This window comes from Zosterops lateralis, assembly GCF_965231275.1.
Source record: "Zosterops lateralis genome assembly, chromosome: 7".
In the NCBI taxonomy this organism is placed as follows: Eukaryota; Metazoa; Chordata; class Aves; order Passeriformes; family Zosteropidae; genus Zosterops; species Zosterops lateralis.
Window position 1 is genome coordinate 14,268,898 of NC_139767.1, and position 12,607 is coordinate 14,281,504.

The 12,607-nt window shown below is 36.5% G+C and overlaps 1 long non-coding RNA gene across 1 annotated transcript; it reads left to right on the forward strand.

Moving 5' to 3' along the window:
• The first annotated feature begins 660 nt into the window (after positions 1 to 660).
• Positions 661 to 5,248, forward strand: LOC310911819. The gene is made up of 3 exons (XR_014590590.1): positions 661 to 758; positions 3,327 to 3,451; positions 5,163 to 5,248. It is a non-coding gene; the product is annotated as an uncharacterized lncRNA (long non-coding RNA).
• The last annotated feature ends 7,359 nt before the right edge of the window (positions 5,249 to 12,607 follow it).

Below are 12,607 nucleotides of genomic sequence, written 5' to 3' on the forward strand. Positions count from 1 at the left end.
TTGAAGCTGATTTATAGAAGCTTTCCAGTAAGTGCAAACTGCTTAGGGCTGCAGGGGCTGCATTGGGTGTTATGGACCTTCCAGAATGTACATGGGCAGTGCAGAGAGGCTTTCAGTATGGAGAATAGGAGGCCAAATTAAGGGATTTGAAGTTCTCTGTAAATCCACACTCTCAAGTTGCTATTTCTGCTTTCTGAGATTTCTGGTTCTGAAAAATGAAGTGCATAATCCCAAAATTTGGCAAGCGACACAGAAGATGAGTAGTTGTTGCCTCCTCTCTGCCTTGATTTTCCAGTTTTATTGGAACAGTTACAGATTTCTGTAAGGTTGCAGATGTCTGTCTTTGCTCACCAGACTTTAATGAGCTTTTTTGTTTTGGTAGCACATCACCTATTTATATTTAATGGCTGAGAAGTTACCTGCAATGTAGCAGACACAAGAAAATCTTTTTGATTTCCTGAATTTTTACTCTATCTCTTACAGGTGTGTAGAAGTTAAGATGTGAGCCTTGTTTGAATAAGGCCAGTCGACATTCCTGGTGGCTTGGTAGCTAAATGGAGATGGGAGTTGTATCCTAAACACCTTTCATTTGTGATACACTTTAACAGTGTAGAAGGTGAAGGTGTGTATGTTGCTTCTGCTTCCATCACTCTGTATGCTCCTGTTTTGTGGCAGGAAGTGAAGCAGACTGGGAAATTGTGGCTCATGATGTTCATAAGTGGCAGTCCCAAATTTCATATATGCTTGCCTCCCATCTGGTAAGTGAATGAGTCATTTATGACTCAATTTTCTCCACTCATCTTAAGAATAATTCTTAATGACTCACATAGAATGTTTGCAGAGGCTCTTGCTGTTGGACAGCACTTTACCTCTTCTGCTCTTGTCTTCTCATCTCTCCCGTACTGTGGATTGCAGCTTAACTTCCAGAGCCAAATCGTCTTACCTGGCACTCAGGATTGGTGCAGTTGCTGCTTTAGTGAGTCATTTCTGATTTAAGTATGACTTTTAGCTTTGCCTGTGGTACTGTCACTTAGTGAGGTGGAGATCAGCCTCGTGGATATTATGAGTTAGTGGAGGTAAAGCCCATGTTGGGACCCCCAGGAGGTGCTTGTGGTGCACACAATGCTCCTGCAGGACAGGCTGGTAGAGGGGCAGGACCTGCCCTCGTGGGGGCTGTGCCCACCAATGCCCAGGGATGAGCAGGCTCTAATCTAGAGCCTCAGCAGTGTGTGTGCAGGCTTGCCTTCAGCTGGAGGACATGCAGTAGGGAAAATGAGAGTCACAAGTTTGTTATTTCTTCTCTTGTGAACAACGCATAGAGAGCCAACCTGGACTTTGAGCTAGGTCTGTTTTAACTCTAGACAGGTCTTTGGCTCTGTGTTTGAAGTGCAAGTGGATTATGAATCCTTGTCACCAATGACTGTGCTCTAACTCAAGTAGCAGCAACAATCTACATGTGTGCAGAGAGCTTCAGTGACTCTTAAGAGTTGCTAGTGATGTCTATAGGTGGCCAGAAGGGATGGCAGAGAATTTTTCTTGGACTTACCTTCTTTTGTATAATTGCACAGCTAAAAATGTAAGTAAATGTACACTTCCCATCGAGAAAAATGCAAATATTACATCCGTGAGACACAAATAGCAACTCATGTCTTACAGTTTTCCCAACCATATGGCCAGTCCTATAGATGTGCCCCTTATGTAAGAGAGACCCTGTTCTACACTTCAGTACTGTGTGGCAGTTCACTGGAAAGGAAGTTTGAGAATCATTAATTGAAAGAAATGTCTAGTCTCCTCTGTATTTGAATTTTTAATTTCCAAATAATTCTGTTAATAATCAATGTGTGTACACTTTGAAGTGAATCTTCATACTAAAACTCCTTTAACTTATCTTTCTATTTAATTAGAACTAAATAGCTGTTTCTCCTCAGCTCATTCTTTTGTCCCTAAAGCAATTTCTTATATGTCCTCTCTAATTACTAAAATCACATCTCAATGGCATCCATTCTTGATGGCTCTCTGATTGTTTCAGGGTTCATGAGAAAACAGCACTTGCTTCTCAATTGATAACTGAAACTAAATACCTCATAAAAATGTAATTTTATGTTTGACTTTATTCTCTGTTAGCAGATATTTTCTAATTGGAGTTTAAAGATAATGTGGATATTGCCCCCAAACTTAAATGAATACTTGGCTTTGGTTTTTAGGAAGAATGTAGACACACACAAAAAAGGAGGTTAGCAGAAATAACTACATGAAATGAGGATTTCTACATCTGGAAGGAAAACCAAAACACTTTAATAGGATCACTCAAATGGGATAAAATTATTTTCTCTCCAGATATTTGATAGCCATGGGAGGTGAATAGTTTTTCATGTAATTTGATGAGTTGATGTTTCATATAACTGAACTTAAAGAAAGGGAGTAAAGCAGACTGCAGATGCCTTTGTTATCAAAATAATAATACAAGATCCTCTTAAACACATTTTTGAAGGACAGCATAATTAAGCAGTATCATGGGGGGGTAAACAGCTATAGAAAAGACAAAAATAGACCAAGGCAAAGTAAAAACCGTAAGGACGTAGTAAGAGTATTAGATACTACTCCCAAACATCAGCCTACAGTCTGGTCTTGGACTTTGCTCTTACTAAGCCATGGCACAGAAGTAGCAATGTACTGATTTCAGTTTATTCATGCTACAAAGTCAGGAGATACAAAACAGTGAGGATGATCATAAACATATTGCATAAAAGCAATTGCATAACCTTGTGAAAATTGATAGCAATAGGAAATTTAATATTGGTAAAGATAAGGTTTTGCTTTTATGGGTCAGTTTTTCTATTAGAAACTAGAGGTCCATCAGCTGGGGGTGGTGAAGATCAAGACTGTTAGTTGACTACAAGGCACAAGAAGATGTAAAATATTGGAAAAAGCAAATGTGTAGCCTATGGGTCACTGCAGCGAAGGTGGGGACTCAAAAATGAGTTCTGTGCTGTTGAACAAGGCACTCGTTGATCTTTAATCTTCAGCACACTGAAGCCTTGCCTGTCAGAGAAAAAAAAAGTACGCAAACAATGAGTTTTCAGTTTTGCATGCTAAGCTTTGTATATGGATTACAGGCTTCCATGACTGTCACTCAGTACCTTCAGCGAGTGCAAAAGTGGTTTTTACCATCCCTCGTTGCAGATTTTATAGCTTGAAGACTAAAAGATTCTCTAAAACTTGTTTCTCAACTATGTACTTCGATTTTTCTACCACTAAGCAGAACTACATTTCATTACTGACTTTAATGGAATTGGGAAGGGACCCAAGAATATATTGCTGTCTAGCATTTTGCAGATACCTTTGGAAAATCTGGTCTGCAGAACCGATCAAGAATAGCTACTTCCCTTGTGAAGTGATCAGAGAAAAAGATCTCTGAACTACGTAAGAGTGATTTTACTTAGAAGAAAAGGTAAGAGAAAACAGTTAATATCACACACTGCATGTTGTTCTGTATTCTTCACTTATCTTTTCAGTAGCACAAATAAAGCTGCCAAATAAAAGTACATTTGCAAAATAAATGTTTGGGGTGTGTCCTGCAACAGGCTTATGCCAATGGATACTCCTGGATTAATTTTTGAAATCTAAACAAAATTTAATAGATGTTTAGTCTCAGTGTTGGTTTCATTTGAAAACATTTTTTATGCAAATGCCTTTTGTTTGTTTTGCTGAAATAAATGATGCAATAAAAAATGGGGCCAAAACTCATCCTTTTTACACTTCAGCAGGTTGATTATTTTGTCATGAATGAAGCACGTATATATTCACGACTCACATCCTAACTAGTATAATTAATGAAATATGAAATGAAAAAGTAGTTACTGAAATATTAACATCTCGGGCACCTTTGTTGTCTGTTAGTCCCACTTACATTAAAACAAATATTTTTTCTTATCATTAGATTTAATAATTACTTTACAATTATACTGACCCTCACCTTTGGTGGATTAAGGAACTTCCTACATGGTTCCTCATGGTTTGTTGAAGTCTGATTTCACAAATCAATTGATATTTGTACTTTAGATCATTTTCTAGCTAAAAAGAATTTTTTGAGACATCTTAAAAAGATGGGGTTTTGTTTTGGATTTTTTTTTTTTTTTTGCTTAAAGGGAAAGGCAGCTGAAATTGTTCTCCTTCCATATGAACTTAATGCCAGCAGATAGTTCTCCAATGGATAAGCATTGTGAAATGAAGAGGTAATGTCAGGCTGAGCTAGAGTTTGATGAATGCTATCAAGGATCTATAACCTGACTTTTTCTGTGTTGCCTGCTGTGTTTCAAATGCTATGACAGAAAATCTCCAGTAAATTATCAGTTTCCTCAAAGAAATCTATGGGTTTGTAAGGTGAGATACTCCTGTTAGACAGCTGCAACTCTTCAGCTAGGGACGTCTGAGATTTGCATGGATATTTTGGGTAAAGTCATAACAAGTAGTATTGCAAGAATACTATGAGTAACTGACAGCATTGGAGAGCTGAAGTCCTCAAAGTGCTGAGGACAGAAGGCCTCTTGTATGTGAGAGCTCCATGTAATCTAGGAGATGGCTCTGAAAACTGTTGTAACTGATCTTATTTTTACTGTACTTGAAGAGTTAAGTAGGTGCATCTGCAGTCGTCTCCACTTGATTTTTCTGTGCTCACCCCTGCTGGGAGGGTAGTGCTGGGATCCTTCAGGGTATAAACCCCACTCAGTATTTTTAGCTGCATTAGGCCCAAAGAAACTCCTCCACATTTAATGAAGTGTCAAAACCAGTTTGTGTGACACTTTTACCTAATGTGTCTTTCAGCATTCTAAAATCATTTTTGTGCCTGTGAACATAACCCCTCTTTTCATTTTGTCTCATTCAGTCTTTTGCATTTGCATATTTAATTCTTAATCCTAGTTATCTTTGTGGAATTACCTGTTCTCCATTTACTTTGACAACTAGCAAGAAACTGGATGCTGTTAGTAAGGATTTCCTTCTGCATGTGGAGGAATCCAAAGTACTAGTACTCCAAGGTATTAGTACTGCCTCTGTCGTCCCTCTGGACTTGTAAGCATATACACAGGTCACTATACAGAAGCCAGCTGGAACAGAATATTTGGATAACAATTTGTATTCACTGATTATTCTTTGCTTTAAAGGATGTGTTTGAATGTATTGCTCCCTTGCACCCATAAGAAAGGCTGAAGGTTCTTTTAAGCTCATGGCAGCAGCAGCAGCAGCAGCATAAACTTATCCACAGTCCTCTGGAAAGGTATTTCACTCCTCTGCAGGAGTCTTCCCTCATGTAAGAGAAAGCACTTCTCTTTAGCCTTCTTAACTTCTGTGATAGCCAAACGGAAGGGCAGTTCTGATGATTTTCCCTCCTCAAACTATGTGAAGAATTTTCTTCATCAGCAAAGTTACTAGGATTTGTTTTATATAGACCACTGCAGGCAAATTAAAATTATTGCAGGGATAGGAAATGCTTGTTCTAAAGTAAAAATAATTCTCAAAATTTTCATTTTACAAGATTAAAAAAAAAATAATTCTGCATTACATTTTCCCAACAAATTATATAAGTGTTAGTAAGAATTACATGCCCTGCATTTTAAAAACTACTAAACCAATTCATTATTTTATATTGGTTTTTGCAAAAGAAAAAAAGTGAGCCACCTTTCTGTTTTATTCTTTTTTTTCCCCACTCTGTATTGCACTTTGTTAATTTCCTATCACAGACAGCTTCTTTCCACATCACTTTGCTGAAAGCTCTATTTTTGGTACCTGATTAGATGACTCCGGACAATGTGAACTGCAGTAAACTTGAGCAAAATCAGCAGCTGATGGCACTGTGTTGCCTAACAACTTCAGAAGTTTCTGCACTTGTGCTGAGTTGCCATAGCAATATCTGCCCACTGGTGGTGGACTTGCTTCAGAAGTTGCAATGAAAACAACTGTCAGACTGACATAATGACAGATCCATTAGCCACAGCAACACCAAGAAACTGGAAATTATTTCTGTCACAGACATAAATGAAGCTTCATTGCACTTCAGATCATCCCCAGGTAGGTGTCTCTTTTGGAAGGTCCAACATTCTGCTGCTTTATTCAGTAAATGTAACTACAGCAGTACATGAGATGGGCTGGAATATTTCAGTGTTTGACACAACATGAGGATCAAGTACTTGTCTCATGAACACTCCTCAAGGAGGACCAGTTTTAATACTGTGTTTCTGCAACACCCTTCCTTTTGCTTCTTTTTGTTACAAACCCATGCTTTGTTTTATTTCTTCCACTGGCTGCAAATATTCTTGTTGTCAACTCATTCTCTTTCTTAAGCAGTTCAGATATTTGGAGATGATAAAGGAGTTTGTGGATATGGCTTAAAATTATATTTTTAAAAATTTTAAAATGTCTCTGAGTTCTGAATAGTTCTGAGTCCTTTCACTTCAGAGTCTTTCAGATACTTTACATACTTAAGTTGCAAGATTGATATTTTTTCAAACCAGGAAAGTTCATGTAGCAACTTTAACCCAGCAGTAATTATTAGCCCATCTGTTTTGTTTCACTGGCCTATTAAGACTGGCAGAAAAAAACCCAAATCCCTGTTTCTGCAAAAGATGCTGGAGCCTTCAGATGCGTGTTTCCAGATTTGTTTGGTTTAACTCAATAGATTGAGAACTCTGTTTCCCCTCTGGTATTTGGTTTATCTGTTTAGCTTTCCTGGATTAAAATTCAATTTAGTCAAATACTTGGATGAAATGATGCTTTAATTTGGTCTCCTTGACAGGAATTTTTCCTCCCTGAAGCAGCAACTGATTGTTTTTCTCAGTATGCTCTATAACTGTTAGCATTAAGTGCTAACTGACCCAGGTTTCTGCCTTGAACAGTGTTAAAATCTCCATTTAGAAAATATCACGTTGTCCATTTTCATTCTGCCTTAATTGTCCAAAATAAAATGTGATCAGAGTGGGACACTGTTTGAACAGATACAGCTTGGAATGTTAACTGCTTACTGATGATGTGTTTGCTTAGCAATTTGCAGGCTATCATTCTGATTAATAAAAAAAATTGCTGTATCTATGGAAACGAAGTGTGGAAAATAGCTTTTACATCTGAGGAATGTTCAAGGAAAATGATTAGATGGTCTTAAAAATGATAGCAGCTGTCTTCAGAGCAAAACTCAGGGCATTGCTAGTGTAGAAAGGACTGTAGCAATGTGTGACTTATAAGATCCTAACATTTCAACTGCATTCCAATCAAATATTGTTATAGCAAATTATCTTTATGCAAATTACTGCATCTGTTTTATTTTTTTCTTGATGGTTTTTGTGAATAGCCATGTCTTGTGATGTCCTAAGAGATGATTTAAATAATGTTAATTATTAATTGATTGCCTCTAGATTAACTCTAAAAGAAATTAAAATTTCAACATGCAGATAATAAACAGTATTTGCACAAAATTTGCCAATGCTTTCACTCTTTTGGAGAGCCTTTAGGTGGCAATGGCTTCTTGCTGTAGAGTCAAGGAACCATGAATATATTCTCTTGTTCTTTCCCATTTCATTTTTCCAGCTAAAGGTGCTGGCCAACAAATGACAATTTTAGGAGTTCTCCTGGCATTAAAAATTTTAGTCTTTAAGATGTCTTTCTCTCAGCTTTTTGACTCCTTGAAGTTATTTGGTATGATCAAAGCATTGGTAGGTCTTGTGCCTTTGTCACAGCAAGCACGGGAAACTTCTGTGTTCTTTTAATGGAAAATAATTTTTTTCCAAAGATTTTGGATAGAGGCAATAGAATGGAGCTTTTCAGAATGTGCACTTCATGGTCCAGCTATATCTGGAATTTTGTGTGACATGAAATATTAAAAGGGGGAAAGGTTTATTTAGGCTGAGGTGGGAGGGAGCCCAAAGCACAGTGGATAATCCTTGGTAATGAGAGCAAAGAACAGTTTTTCAACGGTTTTGGAGGTTTTTTCTAGTAAAATACTGTTCCTCGGGGGCCCCTGAAAGCATTTGAGTATGATGCAAGCTGTAACAAGGTGCAAGAGCAGTGCAGTAGCAGAATCCCTTGTGCTCCTTGTGAAAACTGCATTTGCTGATGGCAAGAGGAGGCTGCAGGAGCTCTGCTGCAACTGTGTCCCTTTCAGACTCACTGCAAAATTTGGTTTTCATTTAAAACTCATACTTGCCTGTTCTCTGCCTCAGGGGAAAAGAATCCTCCTGAAGTAAAATACCTCTTGTGAGGGTCAACCTTGGGAGCATTTGCTTGGATCCATCTTGTAAACAGAATCTGAATGTTTACTTAGAGTTTTGTAGTCCTTAATTTGACCTGGCCTAGACCTGCTTGTAACAGCAGTGGATCAGCTAGTGGGGAATAAAAAGTAGATGAAAGAAAAAGAAAATGTGATGTAACGCAGAAAACTAAACAGGCCTACAAAAATAAACATTTAAGATATGTCTCAAGGTATATTTGAGATGTATAATACATTAAGATGTAATGCAATATAATTGCAACATTAATTGCCAAAGTATAAATGCCTGAACCTTTGAATGTTTTCATATTTTTTAGAGGCCTATGTAAGGCATAAAACTTTAGATATTTTGAAACTGTTATTGCAGTGATGGACTATGAATGTTTATTTACTTGAAGAGAAACTGAACTCAGCTAATCCAAGTGTATTGCAATAGTTCTAGCTGGATGTACACCTTTTCACTTATGTCAAAAGAACTGTTTACACAGATTAAAATATTTGTTCAGTTAAGTATTATTTTAGAATTTATGGGCAGCTTAGTTTGGAAAACACTAATGCAGAGGCAGTATAAAGTGGAATAACATCATCTGCAAAAGTCTTTTTAAAGGACTACACAGTGTTTTAACTAGCCATAAGGAGCAAAGTGCCCCTTAGCAGATGGTACAGCAGGGGTTTTCTTGAGAAAGATTTGTTTTATTTTGTTTCACTTCCAGCTATTATGAGAGTTTGCAGGAGTGTTTCCAGATCATCCATGTGAGCTGTACCACGCGTGCAGCTTGGAAAGTCAAATGTCTGCAAATGTGTCTGGATGTTCCAGACAATGTTGGATTGGGTTTGCTGTGGGATTCTCTTGGAGGGACACAGATTGAGTTATGAGTGAGGCAGGAACTTGGAAAAAACTTTGAGCAATCTGAACCGAGAGAGTCTTTAGATTTCTAGCACTGTGGATTGAAAAACCCCTAGAGAAACCAAGAAACAAACAACCCCCTTCAACCTCCCCATCCCCCCTCCCCACCCAAAAGAAAAAAAACTAAATCCCCCCTCACCCAAGAAACTGAAAAACAGCAACAACCCCCCCCTCCAGATATTATGCATACCAGATAGCTGCAAAAATGCCTTTCCTGGTTGTTTTTGCATCCTGATTTCCCTCTCCCTCTTTAAGAAACTTGCCAGGGAAGGGATAAAAATGTCAAATATTACACCAGCAAGCCTATGATGGGACACATGCTTTGTCTTTGCTGACTGAAGGGAAGTCTCGCAAGGCCATACAGGCAGTGTATGACAAAAATAAATCCTCCTCCAGATTCTCAGGTTGGTGTGCTTAGGGCAACACTTAATACCACTTTGCCCATTATTAAATACATTTCTCTGCAAAAATGACATCATTGGTAACATGTAAAAATTAAAAGATGAAGTATTTTGGAAAACTCTTAAAAAAGCTCCTGGTAAGTTAATTGTATTTCTGTAACAAATTGTGTTCAGAGAATATTACTTAGGTTCTAAGAAAAGTTACATTCTCAGTATATAAATAAAACCAACTGCAAATAAAATGATACTTTTTTTTTTCTCTTAACCTAGCAGATATGACCAACTTACTGGTATAATTTAATATAATTTAATATTAATATAATATATTCTTTTCAGAAAAATGAATCACAGCAATTCCAAGTTCAGGTCTCTATATCAGGTAGTATAAAAGAAATTTTATAAAAAAGTAGTCAGAACATATTCTTAGGATCACATCTATTCAACAAATTATTTCAAAAACTCCTGTGTGTATGAATTTGCATCTGAATTAGAATAGTTTATAACTGTACAGTTAGTGTGATACTGGTAAGTGATACTGAATAATTTTCATCTGCCAAAGCCATACTTTAAGATACCTTTTCTAAAAAATAAAAAGGCATTTTGTTCTTCTTAGCTCTTACTCAGTGTTGTTCCAACTGTAAACTCCTTCATTAGAACCTTCAGTATATTTGCTCTGAATTACACAAATACAAAAAGAAACTATATGATGTCACATGTCATTAATAAATCTATGAAGCTAATAAATCCTATTTGTGGTTTGGAAAGGAGAACACTGCAATTCTTTTATAAAGCATCTTTTTATCAATGGAAGATAGATACAGAAATATCAGAATAGGAGTGGTTAAACCTGTAGTGTTATTTGCATGGCTGATATCTATGGAGACAAGTGGTTACAAAATCACTTGACTTGAATATTCTAAAAAGTTATTTAGAGTAAAGAGAGATACTCTTTCATGTTCTGTTAAGCATAAGTAGATACGGGAATTATTTTAAATTTTCATCACAGGCTTAACATTCACAGAGTTGTCCATGCCTGGTTTCTGCCTGCCAGAATGCATTCTTAGTGAAGTATGCATGGCTTGAGTGATAGAATAAATAATCTGAAATTATTAAATTTTCTTATTGTATACAGTACATCACAATAAAAAATATACTTAAAAATAATGGACTTGGGCAGAATGTGTCTTTGTATACAATTTAACAAAAACCAGAAAAATTATATATATGCAGATTACAAGTAGTTTTGGGATGATTGAGTGCATGCAATTTGTAACAGGAGTTTGGGGTTTGTATTTACAGAAGCCAGGAGTTGGACTTGATCATCCTTGTAAGCTCCTTCCAGCTCAGGACTCAGAGGATTCCCAGGCTACATCTTGAAATTTAAATAAATTTCAAGAAAGCAACACACAATCAAGCATTATGAAACATTAATGCCCCATTATGTCCATGTCCTTTAAAATGCTACATTTTGGCTTGTGTAATACAGGGAGTGTTCTGCAGCCAGCTGACAGAGAATATGGAATATAGAGATGACATTAATATAGAATGCATTTTATTATTTGTGCTACCTTGCTTAAATCAAGTTTTGCTCTTTGCAGCTTTTATGATTTTAGACTTTATTTCCTTTGTCAGATTGCCTTTCTTGAACAGTATTAAAATGTTACCAAATTACTTTTGCTGGTCAATAAAATATCTAATGGTTTGTTTGGAAGAGAAGTTCATCTTAGCCTTGCAGTTTTATTGTTATTGCAGGGAGAGGGTGTTAGTTTGTCACGTTTCCATGTACTGTGTACAAAGAAAATATCACATGGGTGATTTCTTCTCCCTGACTGTCATTTCTTACAGAATTATGTCATCACTTGGTGAACACTTAGCATCAGCTTGTTCCCTTTTAAATTGTCAAATGAGTATTAAATATCTCCTCTCATTAAACTTTAACAGTGTTGTGTTAACTAGTCAGAAGGACATTAGAACTTTAATATGCTGGTACTGGCGAGTTCCTGTATATCCTTAGCTGGAGCTGCTGTAAAGTCTTTTAGGACTTTGGTCTGTGCATTCGTTGAACTTCCATGCTGTCTTTAAAGGGAAAAGAAGCCTCTTGGAATTTTATCCACTCAAACTTACTTCTTTTAAAAAAGCTACTTATTTTAAGACAAAAATGAACAGTGTGTCAACACATTGATTATTAAATAGTCTGCTCTGCAATAAAGTGTGAGCAAGTGTTATTCCCATCTGTGGTCTCCACTGAAGACTAAATAAGGGAGAACTTACATCTAAGAACATTTTGAATATGATGCATTTGCTGTTGAAAAGGCCAAGTTTATGGAACTTTTGTATTACAGTGCTAATATTTGGAAAACATGGAGATTGTATTGAATCATGTAAATGAGACTGCAGAAAAGGAAAGACTGACAACTCTGGAGTAAAATAAACTTGAATATCAGTATCCCATTGCTATGCTAGAATGCATTTCATTTATTAGCTTTAAATCCCAAAGGTTATCTTTAGGATAAAGGTACATTGAATATATTCCATGCTTGATTGTAACTTTGTTCCAAGGATTCTTTTCCTCTATGTTTCTTCCCACTTTTAAATTATGTGTGACAAAAAGATGATCTATTTATTTATAGATCTATTTATTTTTATAAAAAAAGCAGAATATAGGGAAGAAGTATAAAGCATCTTCAGTGATACCTGAAATTGATGAGATTTTATTAGTAATTCCCACAATCAAAGGCTAAGCTAAGGAGACGGGTTGCTACGACTTTTACTAACATAAAACGTTTATTTTTTTATATAGGAATTTTAAGAAGTCGAATGTATGTGCTGCATTTTCCCTATGACAAAGTTTTAAGAAATATTTTCTGTTCTATGCTAATTGAAAAAACTCCCAAGTTAGCTTCAGGTTCACTCCATTGTACAATGTCTGTCATAGGGCACCCAGCACTATATAAGTACCTGAATTTCTGTGAAACTCTGGCAGCTGCATTTGAGTGCCTAATTATCATGAAGTTCATGAAGTGGCACATGAAGAACCTGACTTCT